The sequence below is a fragment of the Mesocricetus auratus genome, unplaced genomic scaffold (genome assembly GCF_017639785.1).
Source record: "Mesocricetus auratus isolate SY011 unplaced genomic scaffold, BCM_Maur_2.0 Super-Scaffold_100011, whole genome shotgun sequence".
Classification (NCBI taxonomy): Eukaryota; Metazoa; Chordata; class Mammalia; order Rodentia; family Cricetidae; genus Mesocricetus; species Mesocricetus auratus.
Window position 1 is genome coordinate 72,588,012 of NW_024429195.1, and position 16,035 is coordinate 72,604,046.

The 16,035-nt window shown below is 43.5% G+C and overlaps 1 protein-coding gene across 3 annotated transcripts in view; it reads left to right on the top strand.

The window, feature by feature from the left end:
• Cradd (CASP2 and RIPK1 domain containing adaptor with death domain) overlaps positions 1–16,035 on the top strand; it is a 172,612-nt gene that overhangs the window by 64,197 nt on the left and 92,380 nt on the right. The gene's annotated exons all lie outside the window — the stretch shown is intronic.

The following is a 16,035-nucleotide window of genomic DNA, read 5'->3' on the forward strand; positions in this document are numbered from 1 at the left end:
ATTCCCAGGTTTTCCTAAGAATTTCCAGGCTTCTTCTTCTCTTTTACTGTTTAAAGTAATAGCTGGACAGCTATCTGGTTTGCAAACCCATTGAGTGTGAAAGCTGTGTTGAGTAAACTTCTTGATAGAAATGAGGAAGTTCTATTCATGTTTGCTCAATCTGGAGACCAACAAAGTTAGGTTTCCTTATTGAACTTATACTTTCTTACCTACAAAATGACTCTCCTGGGAGGATTTATCAAAGTTGCCAGGGAGACATGACTGAGGAGTCTTTTGGTTTAGAGAAAATTTTTCTGACTGACTATCAGACAGTCATGATAGGAATGTTTTTGGAATGTTTGACATCACTGTAATCCGTTGTGAAATGAGATAGGCTTGCTGGTGCATTTTTTTTTTGAGACAGGGTTTCTCTGTATTGTTTTGGAGGCTGTCCTGGAACTCACTCTGTAGACCAGGCTGGCCTCGAACTCACAGAGATCCGCCTGCCTCTGCCTCCCGAGTGCTGGGATTAAAGGCGTGCGCCACCAATGCCCGGCTGCTGGTGCACATCTTTAATCTCAGCACTCAGGAGGCAGAGGCAGGAAGATCTCTGCAAATTTGAGGCCAGCCTGGTCTATGCAGTGAGTTCCAGGGAAGCAAGTGCTATATACCAAGATTCTGACTCAAATAATTATGGGACAGTAGATCCATTACTTATGGGTGCTGTGAGCAGTTTTCACAGTGACCAAACATCATCCTGTCTACTCAAAGAACATTTTCCAGTGATAACAATTATGTAGTAACTAATATAGTGTCTCTTAGGGCTGGAGATCTGACTCAATAGTTGAGAGCACTGGCTGCTCTTCCAGAGGACCTGGGTGTTGCAGAATATTTCTTTAACTATGTAATGATGTGTTGAATTTGTTTAATTATATAAAGATGTGCTGCTGTTTTACTTTGCCTGCCTAAGGCAATTGATTGGTCTAATAAAAAGCTAAATAGCCAGTATCAAGGGAGGAGGTATAGGTGGGACTTCTGGGCAGGGAGAGTAGGTGTGTGGGGAGGGGGCAGTTGAGATGCCAGGGAGATGCCAGGGGTCAGACAGACAGACACAGAAGAAATAGTAAAGAGGACATACAGAATGAAAGAAAAGTAAAAAGCCCTGAGGCAAAATGTAGATGAAGAGAAAAAGGTTAAATTAGGAGAGCTAGTGGGAGAAGCCTAAGCTAAGGCTGAGCATCCATAATTAATAATAAGTCTCCGTGTCTTTATTTGAGAGCTGGTTGGTGGCCCAATGAAAATTCCAAATATACCTGGATTCAATTCCTAGCACCCACATGGCAGCTTACAACTGTCTGTAACTTCAGTTCCAGGGAATCTGGTAACCTTACACTGACATACATGTAGGCAAAACACCAATGCACATAAAAATAAATGAAACATTAAAAATAGTGCCTTTTGAGATTTGGATGCAGGGATATAAATTGTGTTTAAAGGAATGGGCGGGTTTAGAAATAGATTGCTTCATTTCTTATCAGATGGAGGAAGAGAAGCACATGTAGTAAAAATGCTGGTTTAGATAACTCTAGAGGCTATTGGGGGAGAAGAAAAGAGGATAGTTGCAGAGAAAATGCTCAGTAATGGCTTTTGAAGGAGTATTTTAATGCAGTGGTTATTTTGAGTTATCTTTAAGATGTTGTATTGACCCTGTCCTAACGTTTTGACATTCTCTTTTAGAGTTGTACAAGTTGTAGTGCTGTGTTTGAGTAGTGAAACTTTTATTAGTGGTTGAGTGGTTGAGTGGGGTCAGACCGACCTGGGTTAAAATTAAAATCCAGGCTCCATTACTCAAGTACTTTTAAAAACTCGGGCAAGTTTGAGCTTCTCTAAACTGAAGCGTTCTCATCCCAAACTGCAAACTTCCAGAACATTAAATGAGATATTGTTATAAAGACCCTAACAGTACCGCACTGAATGTCCTGCAAGTGGCTGCTTTTGTCATGTACATTTGCTTATTTTAGAAGATTATCATGCTACCTGCAGTAAAGACTGGATATTAGCCAGCAGACCTAGATTCAAACCTGATTTTGCCCCTTAACAACCTATAATCTTGAGCACATGGTTTCTGCCCATGTAATGGCATCAACACGCTTTACATTGTCAGAGTTTGTGGTAGTAGAGGACACACTGGCCAAGTTGCCAATGTCTACGCCTGGAACCAAGTAAGCATTCACTGAATGGTTATTGTTACAAAGCAAGTAAATGGCAAGGAAAACCGTAGGTCTTGTCACATTTTTCCTCTTGCCTTCGCTTTTTACCTTCAGTTACAAACTTCAAGAAAGCAGATGTGCATAGTTAAGACTACAATACAGGTAACACATAGGAAGTTACATTCAAATTTATTGTAAAGAGGGGGCTGGAGAGATGGTTCAGAGGTTAGGAGCATTGACTGCTCTTGCAGAGGACCCAGGTTCAGTTCCCAGCACCTACATGGCAGCTCACAACCATCTGTAGCTCCAGTTCCAGGGGACCTGATGCTCTCTTCTGGCTCTTGTGGGTGCCAGGCCTGTGCAAGGTGCATAGAGATAATGTAGGCAAACTAGGCATACATAAAATTGTTTTTATTGTGATGCTACACTTGATACAGACATGAATAGTCACTGGAAGTGATGGGTTATATTAGTGAAAGGTATCTACCTTAGGCCTCTTGTCTCTTGGGAAGAAGTGTCAAGTGGAACACGTGGTTGTCCCAGCACTAACTTCCCTGATGAAGTGGATGTCACTTATCTTTGACTGTGCTGCCCAGCTGAGCAGCCAGCCCTGTGGTCGCTCTGGAGGTACCTGGCACACTAGCTGGCACCTCCTGTGGAGGCTGTCCCTGGACAGACTTCTTGCACACACTGTTCACTGTGTTTTGTTTAACCACTGAATGATGCTGGTTGTGATTTTCCACGAGTCTGCCATCCGCAGACTTCCATCCTTGCCCAGGTATCCATGCCCTCGGGGTTGCATATGGCAGTGAATATGGCAGATAGTCTAACGTCAAGGAGCTCACGTTTTAGAGGAAGGGAGCATTTTTAAGTGTTACCATATTTGCTGTTTGGAGCAAGTATGGACATTTTGAATTCAGAAGCCTTCTCCTTTCATAGATGAGGAATGCAATTAAGAAACCACCCCAGATTGCAGTGTTCTAAACAGAACCTGGTATTCCTTAGCCTTCCTTTGGCACCTTTTACCTGTAGTACTGTGTGTTCTGTTCTGAATGTCTTCAGTCATTGACACATTTCCACACTGATTTTCTTAATACCTCGCAGATCGCCTAGGGAATTGGAAGGAATCCTATGTGAGTCCAGCTCTTTAACCTTTTGATATATTCCCATTGCTCTTAACCTGAGATTTGAAATCCAGCCTCTGTCTTTACTGTGTTCTCCCTAACTTCAGACCTCTGCCTTTGTTCTTCCTCTGGATCGGAGTGTTCCTTCTCCTCCTGCCTGTCTCTTCCACCCCTCTGAGCCAGCCTTGCTTCATTTACAGACCTCAGCTCATGCTCTGTACTGTGTTCATATGACTTTTTAAAAGAAGATTTATTTATTTTATGTGTGTGACTGTTTTCCTGCATATACCCATGCATACCATGAACGTGCCTGATGTTAGCGACACTCAGAAGAGGGCGTTAGAAACCCTGGGACTGGAGTTACGGATGGCCATGAGCCATGCCGGTGCTGTAAACCGGTCATGTCCTCTTCAAAAACACCAAGTGCTTGTAACCACGGAGCCATCTCTCCAGTTCCTGTGCTTTATTGTATAGCACACCCGGCGCAGTCTTTGCATTTCATGGCTGCCTGCTCTCCTCTCAGAATGGCTGGAAAGTACAATGGCAGGACCTCTACTCAGAGCCTTCCTATCGTTGTTGCCCCAAGTTGCCCCAGGCTTCCCGTTGATACTCCAAATGAGTGAGGAAGGAACTCAGAACATCACAGTAAAGTTTAGATGCTTATGGGATGTCCTGCTGGGATGTGATTTTAGCAAGCAAGGTAGCTTATAAAGTGGTACAAGTTTCTCATGTGCTGTTGATGTTTAAATAGAGCAAAAAAGCACCTACTAAGATTTGGAAAATTCGTAAAGAGTTTACAAAATGTGACATGAAGGGGTACAGATCTGATGAAGACTGGGGAAAAGAATAAATCAGTTTAATAGTTTTTTGTGTCTTAGACTATGAATGATTTGAACCCAGCTACCAGAACTTATGTTTATATCTTTAAGGAGAGTATGTCAATTTGCACAAAGCAACTCTTGAAAAAATGTTGAATGAGTGATAAACCTCTGAAGTCAACTTTTGTGTTCTAAGTGCCGATGTTAGACACAGGAACAGTCTAATTTATGGAAAGAGTACTATATAGAGAATCAGAGATCTAATGTCTTAGTTACTTTTCTTTTGCTGTGATAAGCCACCATGATCAAGGCAACTTATAAAAGAAAAAGTGTATTGGGGACTTACAGGTTCAGAGGGTTGGAGTCCATGACCATCATGGCAGGGAGCATGGCAGCCGGCAGCCAGGCATCACATTGGAGCAGCAGCTGAGAGCTTACATCTTGAGACATAAGCATCAGGCAGAGACATCTAATTGGGAGTAGCATGGGCTTTTGAAACCCCAGTGTCCTTCCCCAGGGATATACCTCTTCCAACAAGGCCAGAACACTCAATCCTTCCCAAACAGTTCCATCAACAGCGGTCAAACATTCAAATATATGAACCTATGGTGGGGGGTGGCATTCTCATTCAGTCTGCCACATCTGGGTTTAAACATATAATTGAGGGAAGGCTAATTGTGCCTATCAAGTAGACTTGCTGGGTATATGCTGTTGTACAAAGTGCTTAGGACCAGATGTATACCACAGCTCCATACATTGTTTCTGCTTTTCTCTTTAATCACAGAAAGACCTTTGGGGAATATAGTAAATGGATCATTACATAGAAGCAGAGAACCTCAAGTTGTTTGAATCATAGCAATGTAATTTATAGATTGTTTACAAGACTATGGGATGGTTCGCCTGCAAACCAGGACAGTGTGTAGGTGTTGGAGAGTTGTCTATTCTTGTCCACAGTCAGACTGTCACTAAAAAGATGGACCCTATGGGTTTCCGAAGTCCTGGGGTTCAAAGCTTTTTGTAGTCAGTTCTGCTTTCCCACCTGCGGCTCACTCCCCCCAGTGGTTCCTTGCATGACTGATTTCATCTGCTCTGCCCGGTCCTCCCTCCCTTTCAATACCAGCTCATAGAGTTAGAGGGCGAGAGGCTGGACGTAAGGGTTAGTGGTAGAGCACTTGCCTACCGTGTCTAAGGCACTAGGTTTAATTCCTAATGCAGAAATACGTAAGTACACATGGGTGTATAGGATGTGTTAAATGTTGAGAGAGCTACTGAATTCCATCCTGATTTCTTCTGGGTAGGCGAGGTCTCCTGTAGTTGGCCAGGCCAACACCAATCTAATAGGATACAGAGACCATAGTATTGTGGATAGTTTTCTTTCTACTCTGACTGAGTTCAGCGAGAGAGACTGAGGACAGCCACTGAATCTGGGTAGGCCGTGTCCCAGCTTCCTTGTGGTTAGGAACCAGAAGCCATACCATATCATTTCAGTTCTCATGGAGGATTTGTTAGCTAGTATAAAAGACACAAGGGGAGGTAGCCACAAAGACAGCCAGCTCCACAAGGAGTTGGGAGCCCAATCAGGGGAGATGGACATGAGAGCAAATGTGCCATCTGATGGTATAGCCGGGGCATGTATGGGGAAGGGACCGGCCACAGGGACTCCTTGGGGCTGGCACAGTGGAGGGCGGTTGCCATTGAGAGAACAGCATGACATGTTCAGGGATTTCTGTTTGTGTAGTTGTCACGAATCTTTCTCTTTTTTTCTTCTGCAGATAAAAACAAAGCATTTACATCTGTCTAGGATGGTGATAGTTTTCCAAAAGGCAGATGAAAGGCAGTGACTATTGTATGCATATTGACTATATAAATATAGATTGTCTTCTGTATTGACTCCTGCATACATATTAACTTTAAAGAACAAATTCAGACTTTGCTCTTTACTAATCGGTGTCTAATAGGTGCAGTTTTTAAGTCATTGGAGGTCACCTGTTGTAAGGATGCGGCCCTCCCGGGGACAGATGCCACCAAAAAAGGAGAATGGTCCATACTGCATGCAGTTCCCAGGCAGGCAGTACAGTAGCCAGGAGGAAAACGGGGGTGGCTCTGCCTTGTCCCACCCTGACTGCCTGTGATTGAGGTGGCACCTTGGCTACTGTGTACCTTTAAATCATGTCTGTTGTCCATCTTGGGGGCCTTCCCAGGCCAGGGATCTGGGTAATCAGTTTATAGTTCTAGGAACTGAGCAGGACTGCTGTGTTAGCACTTGCATGCTTTTTATGGAGCAGGGAATGTTGTTGAGGGAATTTAGGCAGCTGGAACCTGACGCATTAGCAATTTGGTCAGAGTAAGAATTTGGGGGTGAGAAAATGTATAAAGCCAAATATTTCGGTACTCAAGCAGCTGTGGAGGGAGACGATGAGTATTCGGAAGGCAAGCGGCTCCCCACTGCTCCCTCTCTGTTCATTTCTGTGAGAGCTGCCTTTAACCACGTGGCTTGTTTTGAAAAGGGTGGCCGTGCTCTGCTGCCGCTTCTGAGCTGTTTTGTTAGCTGGCGCAAAACAACAGCTCTGCTCAGCTTTTGCAAGGTTAGAGGAAAAAGGGCTGGCTGAAGGGTGGGGTGGGTGGGTGGGGTGGGGGAGGGAGGTGAAGGGGGAGCAAGGACCTCAAGCAGGCCCTGTGGCCTCAGTCATGCCTGGCACGCCACGCTCTGAAGCCCATTACCACCTCATCCTTCTATGGAATAACTTCTGGAGGTGTCCTTGCCAACCTCAGGCTGCTTACATCAGAGAGGTGGCCCAACTCTGGAAGCTAGACAAGCCAGTCTTAGGGCGATCCCACCAGGAAAATGCCCGGATGCAGAAATCCTTACCCTGCCCGATGCCAGCTTCATCCCCAGCTAAAGCAGATGTCCCCTAACTTGGGCTTGCTCTGATTTGAGTATAAAGCCCCGTCGCCTGTTTGATTGCCATAAACAGTGAAACCATTCTCTGTAAAAATTACAGAAGATAAAGGAGACCAGATCAAGGAAGGATAAAACAGTTAGTCAGAGTATTTGACTTTAAAGAAAAAGGGATCTAGAGAGAGGGAGGGAGGGATATGAGGAAACAAGGAATAAGGGACAGACAGGGTGTCCGGCTGGCTTTGGAAACTGTCATCTAATTTCCATTGGTAAAGTGACTTTGAAATGCTTTAGGGAATCTTCAGGCCACGTACACACCCCGCCCCTCCCTGCTTCACGGCATCTGTGTAGGTGCTGACTGACATTTGAGCTGAACTTCACTGACTGAACTTGCCGGTGGTCAGTCTATTGGGAAGTACAATGCTGCAGTCTCGGCTCTTTGTACATAGCCTGCTTACTTACAATATGAATTTGACGCTGATACCCGTTCATCTTGGCAGGATGTATTGAATGGCTCTAGTTCGTTATTTGAAAATGTGTTATTTGGTTTTCATGACATTCTGGTTTTAGGGAAAGCCCATGAGCTGGATTTGCATGAGCTACAAATCCAGAATCTCTTTTATTGGCACCGGGGGATATCTTAAAAACAAAACAAAACAAAAAAACAAACCCAAAAACTCCTAAATATCAAACATAGTGTCAGAAACGTCAGGCTGTCGTCAGTCCCTGTTGTCATGTTCCATGGAGCTATGGCTATACCACTGAGTTCTAAAAACTTAAAAAGACCACTACCAACAACACAAAAGGAAAACTCATAGCCTTGATATAAGGAAAAAGGAAGATGGTAGAGGTTAGAATTATTGTTTTCATCTTAGAAATGAAGAAATTATCTTTTTATTTATTAAGGAAAGGAATTTTATGCTGTCCTTTGACTTAATGCTAAGTTCCAGGTTATATAGGGAGACCATTACAATTCACTGTGGAGGTTTCTAATTTTAACCAGGCTTTTGTTCTCACATGCTCTTCCTTACTGTGTCATCTCATCTAATTATAAGAGGCTTTCATTAAAACAGTCAGTCATTTATTTTGGAACACAACTTCAGAAGGCATTTACTGTGTCTTGTGACATAAAATGCAAACATCGTTCAGGGAACAGATCATAGACTAAGGTTCCTCGGGGGAGTCTGGCTAAGGAGAGCTGTGTGTACAAGGAAGCATGCACCCACTCGGTACCATGCACATTCATGGCGGCCAGTTGAGTGCAATAGGACGGGGTTACTCACAGCAGCAGCCTTGACTGCTTAGAACTGACTTAAAAAAAATCAGCTGAGGCAGACCAGGGGCTTTCTAGATGCTTATTCTGATGAGTTGACATTAGCTAGTTAAGGGGAGTAATTGGAGTAACTTCTTTTCAATATCTAAGTGTTTTCTTTCAAAAAAGGCCTCAGTTAAGTTTGATAAACTCCCAGGAATAAGACACCATCCAGCTACGGGAAAGAGACTGTGTGGCATTTTTTCCTGTGATGTTAAGATTTTTTTTAAATTTTGAGATTATTAAATAGGCTGCTTTTCCATAATCTTCCATAACGTGATTTACTGAAGGTTTTACTTTTAAATTGCAAACTCTTTTTAAAGAATCTGGGTGAATTTTTGCTGTCGTTTTTGTTGCTGTAATACCCGAGAGTAAAACAGAGTCTGTTCTTAGAATAGGAGACTTTGTCACAGTTGCAGGCATGCTTTTGTGGTGAAGACCCAACCCGAAAATGTCACATGGTCATTCATAATAATCTGGAAATTTGCTTGTCATAAAAAAAAAAAGCCGGCTTTGAATAACGTTGTCTACTTGACTATTTATAATTTGTGTAGCAGCTTAGCTATTTTTGTGTAACTGGATTCTTTTCCTAAGAGCTAGCTGTAAAGCAAGCACCAGTTTTGATGGGAAGTCTGTCCTGATAATGTTGTGTGCTCGTCTACCTGCTCAGTGCCGTCTGACTTTCGGTTTTAAGCAGCTCTGCCATTCCCAGTTTGCCGACTGCAGCTTTCCCTGTGGCCTGCGAGCCCAGTAATCACTGCAGCATTTTTCTTAGCTTTCTTATAAACAGTTTAGAGTTCTCCTTGCCTTTCTTCAGGCCTGCCATAAAGTTTGAAGCAGAGAAGTCGCTGTGAAACTGTCCTTTCTCTTTGCCTCCATTGAGAGGGAGGGGTAGATTCTGCGTGCCCGCTATGAGCTGTTAAAGCAGGGGTACCCACGGCGACTCTGAGCAGAGCTGTGTGTTTCTTTTATTCTGGGGAGGTGGTTTTGTCTGCCTGCAGAGTTTTACAATAGGTTTTGTTGTTCTTTTGCTTAGGCAAAGATAATTTCTTTTTGTTTAGAATATCTTGTAATGTGTTCCTCCATCCAGAGCACACCCAAGCCTGGGTAAGCACAGAATCCTTTTATCAATACAGGTTTGATTACTAGAAAAGAGGGTTAAAATACAGCCTAAGAATTTTGAGTCCCTCTGTAAGGGTTGTAAAGGGAAACAAGCTAACATGTCAAGGAAGCTACAGCAAAAACTGTATTCCTTTGGTAAAATTCTCCAGCCTTGTAGGAAGTTCTGCATGCTACTCTCAGCTACCAATAGTGTGTGTGTGTGTGTGTGTGTGTGTGTGTGTGTGTGTGTGTGTTTGTGTAAGATGCCACGGACATGGAGTATCCTTAGGTGCCTGCGGCTGACAGCTCTTAAGGTGTGTGGTTGTCAGGCCTGGCCTGAAGTTAGAGGTTACACACTGTGTGAAGGGTTTACAGACGGGGTTGGTGGAGATTAGTTAGTTCCGAGTTTTCGATAAGGAGCCTGACTAAACAGTAAGAGCCTTCAACCTCTGTGACTCGCTGGAAATGCTGTTAGCTCATATGTTATGGTCAAAATAGATTTGGGAATAAAATGGACATTTCCTTCTTAGTAAAAAAGAGGGGGCCAGGCATGCTCTTTCTAGGCAGGCTCCGTGCTGAGACTCTACCTACTCATAGTCTGGGGTTATCAGATTTGCAAGTCGGAGTTGTGGAAAGTTTCTGTTGGAACATAAGCAGCTCAGCCTCGAGTTCTTGCTAATATCAACAACCTAGAGGCATTTTCTTACCACCTGGGAAAGAGAAATGTTTCTAAAAGATGGCACACCGCTTTCCTGTTCCCCAGCAGGTCTCGAGCTGCATCTGGCCGAGTCGGGTAATCCAATCTATTTTAACGCAAAGATTTTCCGAGAAGGCAGGAAACCAGCAAGGGGAAGGCTTTCAGGCATCTGTTGTTTCGTTTCCAGATCCCTTGTGTTAATTTAATGTTTCTAGGGAACCCGGCTTTTTTCTCAGAATCTCTTCTCTAGGAACTGGTGTGTTCTGCGATAAGGATAGGCTGGCTGAGGGGGCTGCTCCGGGGTGCAGACTTTCCCCACCACTGCGAAGGTGACAGCACACTTCAAAGAGTGTGTTTGTCTGTGCGCAATTAGGAAAGGCAGATGTGACATGCCCTCACCCCGTCAAAACCAGGGCAACTCTGTTGAGGAAACAAAACCCAGCCCATCCCAAGCCTGAGTGAAACGTGAGCCTCACACAAACACTGGCATTGCTTTGGGAATACCGGGAAACTGGCGTTTATTCCAGCAGCCTCCGCAGAGCTGCGCTCAGCCAGCAATCCCGCTTGCTGGGAGTTGATTGTATGTGATGAGTTTGTTTCCCTCGCTTGCAGACAGGTGTTCCCACCGTTGTGTGCTGGGTCTTAGTCAGCATGACCAACAGCTGCTTGACCTCTCCCGGTTCTCTTCTCCCATCACAGACCTGAGACTTCACCCCAAGCTTCTCTTCTGCAAAGGAGTCCTGGAGACAAAAGCCTGCCCTTAAAATAGAGTCTCATTTTAGAATGTTGCATGTTATTCTGGTTTAGATTCTTGCAGCGCTGATAGTCCATACTGCCCTGAAAATCGTCCCAGGTACCTGGTGCTAAAATGGAATGAGTTCACGTGTCTCCTTAATAGTAGAACCTGAACCAGAACTCCAGTTAGACCAGAATTCTGTTCCTGAGTTGATGGAGTCACAGGACTCTAGAGATGGACCAGAGAGTGTTCTCGTTTAGCTCAGTTTTCCTATGGCATGCTAGTAATCTTTTTCTGATTGCTGTGGGAGGCAAGCAATAACATTGCTGGAGAACACTAATGACTGCCGTGTTTTTCTAATACTAGCTGGAATTCTCCCAGTAACTCTTCTTTAAATAACGAAAGGCTAAAATTACTCTTGTCCACATATTTTAATTAATGTGGGTGTACTTGAGGATCACAATAAAATGAGTCTTCTATTCACATTTAGGTTTCAATCCTTGCTGTGGGCAGTATGCTCTTTGAATTACTAGAAACAATCTTTGTTTTTAGGCAGTGCTTTGACGTTGTATAATAAAATGTTACATTATAGTATTTTAACTTTTTAAATGATTTTAATATTTAAATATTGGCATTTTAAAAAATGTGTGTGTGTGTGTGTGTGTGTGTGTGTGTGTGTGCTCATGAGGGAAACTTGAGATGTTGTCATCCTCAGGAACAATGGCTACCTCCTTTGAGACAGGGTTAGGCTAGATGCCTGGCTAGCAAGCTCCCTGGGTACTGTGTGTTTGTCTCCCCAGGCCTGAGACTCCAAGCCTGGGCCACTGTCCTGACATCGTGTGTGTCTCTGAGGGCTCCTTTTGGGGCTTGATGCATATATGGCAGTGGTTCTCAACCTGTGGGTCACGACCCCTTTTTAAGTCAAATGGCCCTTTCATGGGGGTCGCATATCGGATATCCTGCATATTTAGATTATGATTCATAATGGTAGCAAATTACAGTTATGAAGTAGCAATGAAAATAATTTTATGGTTTTGGGGTCACCACAAAATGAGGAACCATGTTAAAGGGTCGAAGTGTCAGGAAGGCAAGCTCTCTGTTGACGGCGCTATCTCCTTGTTCATATCCTGATCTTTATGGTATTCATGTGCGTGTGTGCCTGCCTGTGTGTGTGTGTGTGTGTGTGTGTGTGTGTGTGTGTGTGTGCGCGTGCGCGCACATAACTGAGTTAAGCTGGAATCATTAAAATAAAAATAAGTGAGTTTTAAACAGTTTTCTTTACCCCTTGTATTAGTTTTCTACTACTGCATAACAAGTTCCCACAAAAGTTACTGGCTTATAGCAATACACACTTATCTCTGTTTCTTACTACAAGTTAGAAATTGGGGCAGAGGATGGATGGCTGAGGTGGTGGTATCTTTGCCCAGGGTCTCAGAAAGCCAAGGCAGCATTAGGTCTGGGCTGTTTTTGTTTTTGTTTTTGTTTTTGTTTTATTAGGTCTTGAGAAATGATCCAGTTAATTAGCTTAGTTTTGTAGCAGGCTTCCTTTTGGGCTACCATCCAGCTCCCAAATCATGCCACGGAGACTTATTATTAATTACGAATGCCCGGTCTTATCTTATGCTTGTCCCGCCAGCTCTTATATCGTGAATTAACCTGTTTCTCTTCATCTACATTTTGCCTGAGAGCCTTTTACCTTTCTTTCATTCGGTATGTCCTGCTCCATGTCTGTCTGCTGGCCCTGGCATCTCCTCTTTCTCTTGTTCTCTCCTCCTTCGTCTTGAGCCTAGATTCCTCCTCCTCCTTGCTCTCTCTGACTGCCAGCCCTGCCTATCCCTCTACTGCCTAGCTACTGGCTATTCAGCTTTTTATTAGACCAATCAGGTACCTTAGACAGCCAAAGCAAGACATCTTTAGTTATTAAACATGCAATGTATCTTTACATAGTTAAATATTCCAGAACAAGTTCCACGAGGATGTTGGGGTAGAACTTCTTGTTAGCTGTCAGTGGGGGTCTTCCACAGGCCGTTTCCCTTCACCAGCACAGCCAGCAGTAGCGTGTGGGCAGAGCCAAATCTCTGCATCTCTCTGGCTTCCTCTTCTGCTTTTAAAGAACTCACTGATTACACCAAGCTCACTTGGACAACCCTTCTTGATTTCGTTAGTCAGCTGACTAGTAACCTTAATGACACCTGCATGTTGCATCATAACAGTTACCCAGTTAGCAGTTTGATTGATCGGGCTTTTGATGTAATATCTTTGGAAATTTGTATATTACACCCCTCTAGCTACAGTTTTCCGATGGTGGGAAAAGCCATAAGTCATCATTTAAGGTGCCTTTTAAGCATTTTAAGGATTAATTTTCTTTTGTAAGATAAAATTTAAAACCCTGAAACATCAGATATTGTCTACTAATCATGCTTTTGAGTTTAGACAGCAATGAATATTTGCAGCTGTTTCTCTTTGTTTTTCTTGTCCTCCATGAGACAGGGTCTCACTGTGTAGCAAAGCCGTTCTGGAACTCTAGAGCCACCCAGGATGGCCAGTGTGTGTCACCTAACCTGGTATTTCTTATACTCTACCTCTGTCTCACAAATTCTTCTCTAGTTTTTGATATTATAACAGACTTGTATCAGTTAAATGTCTGTCTATGGTACCAAACATACACACACACACCAGCCATAATAGTAATTGTTTTAAAAGGAATGCTTTTCATGTCAACTCTGATTTCAGCCTTGGAAATGTTCTCAAATACATTTCCTCTAGAATTCAATTATCAGTGAGAAACAAGGTCTGCTGACCTCACTGTCACTCAACAAACCTGCACCTTCCTGGCTGTGCTAAAGACTGGGGTGGCTTAAATGCCCCTCTTCGGGTGCTAAGGACTGGGGTGGTTTTTACATGTCATCAGGCTTGCTCTTATATCTTAATTTACTGTTTCTGAAATTTGATACTATTGCCACATAAATTCTAATTTTTCTTTCCCAAAATAATTGTGTGTGTGTGTGTGTGTGTGTGTGTGTGTGTATGTGTGTGTGTATGTGTGTGTGTGTGTGTGTGTGTTTCGGGGGCTCTGGGCAAGCATTCTACCCACTGAGTCAAAAAATATTCACATGAAAATGAGAAAACTGGGTTTCCCTTGAACTTGTCTTGTTTTTAAAGAGAGACATTTGATTCTTTCCTTCTGCTGGGAAGGTTAACTATAAATTGCAACAAAAGTCATAAAAACATGATTTTGGCAGAAACTTAAGTGGACAGTGTGACAGACGGAGGCAGTGGACAGGGGTTGGCCCCTCCCTTTCCTGTGGCTTCCCTTATGATTCTCTGGGAACAGGAAGCAAGACTTGATTTGTTTGTTTGTTTGGGTTTGATTTTTTTTTGTTTTGTAGAAATGAAAACATTTAGCAAAAAGCAGTTTCTTCTAATATATATATGCATGCATTTTTTTAAAAGTCACTTTCCAGCCCAAGAACTTGTGGTATTCCAGAGTTTATTTTCAAGTTACATACTTGAAATTAAGAATATATTTTTCTCAAAGAAATAATGCTGTCTAGAAAACATTTTGGCTTCTCAGTGGACCCAGAGTTTAAAGAAGTTAAATCTAAATAAACACAGTACTCCAATTTTGTATTCAGACCTTTGCTGAACCTGTGATGGGCGCATGTGATCCTGGTGCTCGAGAGACCAGGAAGGAAGCGTTGTGAGCTCAAGGCCACCCTGGGCTATAGTGAGCTTTAAAACAACAAACAACATGGATTTTACTGAATTCTGATTTTTAAAAAAGGGTAATATTGTGTGTATACCAGTTGTTCTATGGCCTTGAGATGTGGTCTGGAAAAGGCCTCTGCAATCAAACACATTACTATTTCTTCAGTTGGTTTGATGAATATTCCCACACAGTGGCAGAAGTACAGACTATAAATAGCCTCCTGTCAGCTCAGGTCAGGTGTGGTCACCAAGCGAATCCAGGCCTGGGGGGTTCAGCTCAGGTCAGGTTTTTTTTTCTGCCAAATAAGTTATGAAGAAACGTTCAGTTGTAGAACATTGGGATTTCAAATCAGCACATCTTTATTAAAATTTAGTTTTTCTTTTTTAATAGAAATAATAGAAAAAACCCACTAGTATAATAAGCTTTGGCCAGAGTGTAATATTATTTTATGGCAAAATGTGTTTAGTAGGCAATAATCATCCGTGAAAACATGTATGTGCAAGTAACATTCTATGGACTAAATAGGTTTTATTTATTATTTATTTCCGTTTTTGAGACAGGGTTTCTCTGTGTAGCTGCCCTGACTGTCCTGGAATTTGCTCTGCTGGCCTCGAACTCAGAGATCCACCTGTCTCTGCCTCCTGAGTGCTGGGACTAAAGGTGTGGGCCACTATGCACAGCAGATTATATTTATATATTTAGGGGCACACACACATACACACAAAACAACAACAAAGGAAGAGAGCAAGGCAGGGGGATATGTGGGAAGATCTGGAGGGAGGAAAGGGAAGGGAGAAAGATGTAACTTTTTGTTATCTCAAAAAAGGATTTAAAATGTATTGCAAGTTCATGATTGCCACCCAGGAAGCCACCTGTCTTCCATGGCAGTGTGGTGGGAGTGAGAAGCTCCACCAGGTGGAGTCGTAGCGAAAGGCCCTTCCCGTGGCCACTAGGCTGGAGTCGGTTGGAGCATGGGGGACAGGGAAGAGAACCAAGGTCGGGGTGACTTCCCCTCTCCCTTTAGCCCTCTCCCCCTCCCCCTCTCCCTTCTTCCTTCCATACATAGCTTTCAAAAGTAGCTAAACCTCCTTCTCAAGCTCTCCTTTTCTCTGTGGGCTGTCAGGTGGTTTGCTTAAGGTGTGAACTGCAAAAGAATGCGTGTGTGTGTGTGTGTGTGTGTGTGTGTGTGTGTGCGCGCGCGCGCGCGCACTTCTGCATGCACGCACTCGCTTGTACTTCCGGGATAGTTGAGAAGATTGAATGTGATGTGTTTTGAAGCGTCAAACGTGGGATAACCATTTAGTCAGTAGCGGTGTCCTTCCTCACTGCCCTCTCTCTCGGCTCTGAGGTCTTTGCTCAGCCTCCCAGTACTGGCTGAGAGTCCGGGATTCAGGCCAGGGTGGAGCTGCAGGGTAGCATAGGTCGGCAGGTCGGAAAGGAGAGAAGGTCT